The sequence below is a fragment of the Triticum dicoccoides genome, chromosome 2A (assembly GCF_002162155.2).
Source record: "Triticum dicoccoides isolate Atlit2015 ecotype Zavitan chromosome 2A, WEW_v2.0, whole genome shotgun sequence".
NCBI classification, from domain to species: Eukaryota; Viridiplantae; Streptophyta; class Magnoliopsida; order Poales; family Poaceae; genus Triticum; species Triticum dicoccoides.
The window spans coordinates 781,289,971-781,296,705 of NC_041382.1; positions in this window are offsets into that span (position 1 = coordinate 781,289,971).

Below are 6,735 nucleotides of genomic sequence, written 5' to 3' on the forward strand. Positions count from 1 at the left end.
TTTGGGTCACGGCGAGTACGACTCCATCAACCCCGTTCACTTGAACGCTTCTGCTCGCGATCTACAAGGGTATGTAGATGCACTCCTAATCCCCTCATTGCTAGAATACTCCATAGATTGATCTTGGTGATGCGTAGAAAATTTTAAATTCTGCTACGATCCCCAACAGTGGCATCATGAGCAGGTCTATGCGTAGTTTCTATGCATGAGTAGAACACAAAGCAGTTGTGGGCGTCGATATTGTCAATTATCTTGCCGTTACTAGTCTGATCTTGATTCGGCGGCATTGTGGGATGAAGCGGCCCGGACCGACCTTACACGTACGCTTACGTGAGACTGGTTCCACCGACTGACATGCACTAGTTGCATAAGGTGGCTAGCGGGTGTCTGTCTCTCCCACTTTAGTCAGATCGGATTCAATGAATAGGGTCCTTATGAAGGGTAAATAGAAATTGGCAATTCACGTTGTGGTTTTGGCATAGGTAAGAAACGTTCTTGTTTAGAAACCTATAGCAGCCACGTAAAAACTTGCAACAACAATTAGAGGACGTCTAACTTGTATTTGCAGCAAGTGTTTTGTGATGTGATATGGCCAAAGGATGTGATGGATGATATATGTGATGTATGAGATGATCATGTTCTTGTAATAGGAATCACGACTTGCATGTTGATGAGTATGACAACCGGCAGGAGCCATAGGAGTTGTCTTAATTTATTTATGACCTGCGTGTCAACATATAACATCATGTAATTACTTTACTTTATTGCTAAACCGTTAGCCATAGTAGTAGAAGTAATGGTTGACGTGACAACTTCATGAAGACACGATGATGGAGATCGTGATGATGGAGATCATGGTGTCATGCCGGTGACGACGATGATCATGGCGCCCCGAAGATGGAGATCAAAAGGAGCAAAATGATATTGGCCATATCATGTCACTATTTGATTTCATGTGATGTTTATCATGTTATACATCTTATTTGCTTAGAACGACGGTAGCTTAAATAAGATGATCCCTCGAATTAATTTCAAGAAAGTGTTCCCCCTAACTGTGCACCGTTGCGAAGGTTCGTTGTTTTGAAGCACCACGTGATGATCGGGTGTGATAGATTCTAACGTTCGAATACAACGGGTGTAAGCCAGATTTACACACGCAATACACTTAGGTTGACTTGACGAGCCTAGCATGTACAGACATGGCCTCAGAACACGAAGGACCGAAAGGTCGAGCGCGAGTCGTATAGAAGATACGATCAACATGTAGATGTTCACCGATGTTGACTAGTCCGTCTCACGTGATGATCGGACACAGCCTAGTTGCCTCGGATCATGTTTCACATAGATGACTAGAGGGATGTCTATCTGAGTGGGAGTTCATTGAATAATTTGATTAGATGAACTTAATTACCATGAACTTAGTCTAAAATCTTTACAATATGTCTTGTAGATCAAATGGCCCATGCTAATGTTGCCCTCAACTTCAACGCGTTCCTAGAGAAAACCAAGCTGAAAGATGATGGCAGCAACTATACGGACTGGGTCCGGAACCTGAGGATCATCCTCATAGCTGCCAAGAAAGATTATGTCCTAGAAGCACCGCTAGGTGAAGCACCATTCCCAGCAAACCAAGACGTTATGAACGCTTATCAGTCACGTGTTGATGCTTACTCCCTCGTTCAGTGCGGCATGCTTTACAGCTTAGAACCGGGGCTCCAAAAGCATTTTGAGCAACACGGAGCATATGAGATGTTCGAGGAGCTGAAAATGGTTTTCCAAGCTCATGCCCGGGTCAAGAGATATGAAGTCTCCGACAAGTTCTTTAGTTGTAAGATGGAGGAAAATAGTTCTGTAAGTGAGCACATACTCAAAATGTCTGGGTTGCACAACCGCCTGACTCAGCTGGGAGTTAATCTCCCGGATAACGCGGTCATAGACAGAATCCTTCAGTCGCTTCCACCAAGCTACAAGAGCTTTGTGATGAACTTCAATATGCAGGGGATGGAAAAGACCATTCTTGAGGTATATTCAATGCTGAAATCAGCGGAGCTGGAGATCAAAAAGGAACATCAAGTGTTGATGGTGAATAAAACCACTAAGTTCAAGAAAGTCAAGGGTAAGAAGAACTTCAAGAAGGACGGCAAGGGAGTCGCCGCGCCCGGTAAGCCAGTTGCCGGGAAGAAGTCAAAGAATCAACCCAAGCCTGAGACTGAGTGCTTTTATTGCAAGGGAAGTGGTCACTGAAAGCGAAACTGCCCCAAGTACTTAGCGGGCAAGAAGGCCGGCAACACTAAAGGTATATGTAATATACATGTAATTGATGTGTACCTTACCAGTACTCGTAGTAGCTCCTGGGTATTTGATACCGGTGCGGTTGCTCATATTTGTAACTCAAAGCAGGAGCTGCGGAATAAGCGGAGACTGGCAAAGGACGAGGTGACGATGCGCGTCGGGAATGGTTCCAAGGTTGATGTGATCACCGTCGGCACTCTACCTCTACATTTACCTACGGGATTAGTTTTAAACCTTAATAATTGTTACTTAGTTCCATCTTTGAGCATGAACATTGTATTAGGATCTCGTTTAATTCGAGATGGCTACTCATTTAAATCTGAGAATAATGGTTGTTCTATTTATATGAGAGATATATTTTATGGTCATGCCCCGCTGGTGAATGGTTTATTCTTAATGAATCTCGAGTGTAATGTTACACATGTTCATAGTGTGAATACCAAAAGATGTAAGGTTGATAATGATAGTCCCACATACTTGTGGCACTGCCGCCTTGGTCACATAGGTGTCAAACGCATGAAGAAGCTCCATGCAGATGGACTTTTAGAGTCTCTTGATTACGAATCATTTGACACGTGCGAACCATGCCTCATGGGAAAAATGACCAAGACTCCGTTCTCCGGAATAATGGAGCGAGCAACCAACTTATTGGAAATCATACATACTGATGTGTGCGGTCCAATGAGTGTTGAGGCTCGCGGTGGCTATCGTTATGTTCTCACTCTCACTTATGACTTGAGTAGATATGGGTATGTCTACTTAATGAAACACAAGTCTGAGACCTTTGAAAAGTTTAAGGAATTTCAGAGTGAGGTTGAGAATCAACGTGACCGAAAGATAAAATTCTTACGATCAGATCGTGGGGGAGAATATTTAAGTCACGAATTTGGTACGCACTTAAGGAAATGTGGAATCGTTTCACAACTCACGCCGCCTGGAACACCTCAACGAAATGGTGTGTCCGAACGTCGTAATCGCACCCTATTGGATATGGTGCGGTCTATGATGTCTCTTACCGATCTACCGCTCTCATTTTGGGGCTATGCTTTAGAGACTGCCGCATTCACTTTAAATAGGGCTCCATTGAAATCCGTTGAGACGACACCATATGAATTATGGTTTGGGAAGAAACCTAAGCTGTCGTTTCTAAAAGTTTGGGGATGCGATGCTTATGTCAAGAAACTTCAACCTGAAAAGCTCGAACCCAAGTCGAAAAAATGCGTCTTCATAGGATACCCTAAGGAAACCATTGGGTATACCTTCTACCTCAGATCCGAAGGCAAGATCTTTGTTACCAAGAATGGATCCTTTCTAGAGAAAGAGTTTCTCTCGAAAGAAGTAAGTGGGAGGAAAGTAGAGCTTGATGAAGTACTGCCTCTTGAAGCGGAGAGTAGCGCAGCTCAGGAAAATGTTCATGTGGTGCCTGCACCGATTAGAGAGGAAGTTAATGATGATGATCAAGATACTTCGGATCAAGCTCCTACTGAACTTTGTAGGTCCACAAGGACACGTTCCGCACCAGAGTGGTACGGCAACCCTGTCCTGGAAATCATGTTGTTAGACAATGGTGAACCTTCGAACTATGAAGAAGCGATGGCGGGCCCAGATTCGGACAAATGGCTAGAAGCCATGAAATCCGAGATAGAATCCATGTATGAAAATGAAGTATGGACTTTGACTGACTTGCCCGATGATCGGCGAGCCATAGAAAATAAATGGATCTTTAAGAAGAAGACAGACGCGGATGGTAATGTGACCATCTATAAGGCTCGACTTGTCGCTAAGGGTTATCGACAAGTTCAAGGGGTTGACTACGATGAGACTTTCTCACCCGTAGCGAAGCTGAAGGCCGTCCGAATCATGTTAGCAATTGCCGCATTCTATGATTATGATATATGGCAAATGGACGTCAAAACGGCATTCCTTAACGGCTTTCTTAAGGAAGAATTGTATATGATGCAGCCGGAAGGTTTTGTCGATCCTAAGAATGCTAACAAGGTGTGCAAGCTCCAACGCTCAATCTATGGGCTGGTGCAAGCATCTCGGAGTTGGAACATTCGCTTTGATGAGATGAGCAAAGCGTTTGGGATTATGCAGACTTATGGAGAAGCCTGCGTTTACAAGAAAGTGAGTGGGAGCTCTGTAGCATTATGGAGAAGCCTACTTGAACAAGTGTTTTTCAATGAAGGACCTTGGAGAAGCTGCTTATATATTAGGCATCAAGATCTATAGAGATAGATCGAGACGCCTCATCTGTCTTTCACAAACTACGTACCTTGATAAGATATTGAAGAAGTTCAATATGGATCAGTCCAAGAAGGGGTTCTTGCCTGTATTGCAAGGTGTGTGATTGAGCATGGCTCAATGCCTGACCACGACAGAAGATATAGAAGAGATGAGTGTCATCCCCTATGCCTCAGCCATATATAGGGTCTATTATGTATGCCATGCTGTGTACCATACCTGATGTAAGTTTGGTAGCTAGGTACCAAAGTAATCTCGGCAAGGAACACTAGACAGCGGTCAAAAACATCCTGAAGTACCTGAAAAGGACCAAGGATATGTTTCTCATTTATGGAGGTGGCAAAGAGCTCGTCGTAAAGGGTTACGTCGATGCTAGCTTCGACACAGATCTGGATGACTCTAAGTCACAAACCGGATACGTGTATATTTTGAATGGTGGGGCAGTAAGCTGGTGCAGTTGCAAGCAAAGCGTCGTGGCGGGATCTACATGTGAAGCAGAGTACATGGCAGCCTCGGAGGCAGCACAAGAAGCAGTCTGGGTGAAGGAGTTCATTACCGACCTAGGAGTCATACCCAATGCATCGGGCCCGATGATTCTCTTCTGTGATAAAACTGGAGCTATTGCCCTTGCCAAGGAGCCCAGGTTTCACAGGAAGACCAGGCATATCAAGCATCGCTTCAACTCCATTCGTGAAAGTGTTCAAAATGGAGACATAGAGATTTGTAAAGTACATACGGACCTGAATGTAGCGGATCCGTTGACTAAACCTCTCCCTAGAGCAAGTGGGAGACTGTTGGAAATATGCCCTAGAGGCAATAATAAAATGGTTATTATTATATTTCTTTGTTCATGATAATTGTCTAATATTCATGCTATAATTGTGTTATCCAGAAATCGTAATACATGTGTGAATAGTAGACCACAACATGTCCCTAGTAAGCCTCTAGTTGACTAGCTCGTTGATCAACAGATAGTCATGGGTTTCCTGACTATGGACATTGGATGTCACTGATAACGGGATCACATCATTAGGAGAATGATGTGATCGACAAGACCCAAACCTAAGCATAGCACAAAGATCGTGTAGTTTGTTTGCTAGAGCTTTTCCAATGTCAAGTATCATTTCTTTAGACCATGAGATTGTGCAACTCCCGGATACCGTAGGAGTGCTTTGGGTGTGCCAAATGTCACAACGTAACTGGGTGACTATAAAGGTGCACTATGGGTATCTCCGAAAGTGTCTGTTGGGTTGGCACGAATCGAGACTGGGATTTGTCACTCCGTATGACGGAGAGGTATCTCTGGGCCCACTCGGTAATGCATCATCATAATGAGCTCAATGTGACCAAGGGGTTGGTCACGGGATCATGCATTACGGTACGAGTAAAGTGACTTGCCGGTAACGAGATTGAACAAGGTATTGGGATACCGACGATCGAGTCTCGGGCAAGTAACGTACCGATTAACAAAGGGAATTATATACGGGATTGATTGAATCCTCGACATCGTGGTTCATCCGATGAGATCATCATGGAGGATGTGGGAGCCAACATGGGTATCCAGATCCCGCTGTTGGTTATTGACCGGAGAGGCGTCTCGGTCATGTCTGCGTGTCTCCCGAACCCGTAGGGTCTACACACTTAAGGTTCGGTGACGCTAGGGTTGTAGAGACATTAGTATGCAGTAACCCGAAAGTTGTTCGGAGTCCCGGATGAGATCCCGGACGTCACGAGTAGTTCCGGAATAGTCCGGAGGTAAAGATTTATATATAGGAAGTCCAGTTTCGTGATGGGGAACGTAGTAATTTCAAAAAAATTCCTACGCACACGCAAGATCATGGTGATGCATAGCAACGAGAGGGGAGAGTGTGATCTACGTACCCTTGTAGATCGACAATGGAAGCATTAACTTGGTTGATGTAGTCGTACGTCTTCACGGTCCAACCGATCCAAGCACCGTTACTCCAGCACCTCCGAGTTCTTGGCACACGTTCAGCTCGACGACGCTCCCCGGGCTCCGATCCAGCAAAGCTTCGGGGAGGAGTTCCATCAGCACGACGGCGTGGTGACGATCTTGATGTTCAAACATCGCAGGGCTTCGCCTAAGCACTGCTACAATATGACCGATGTGGAATATGGTGGAGGGGGGCACCGCACACGGCTAAGGAACGATCACGAAGATCAACTTGTGTGTCTAGG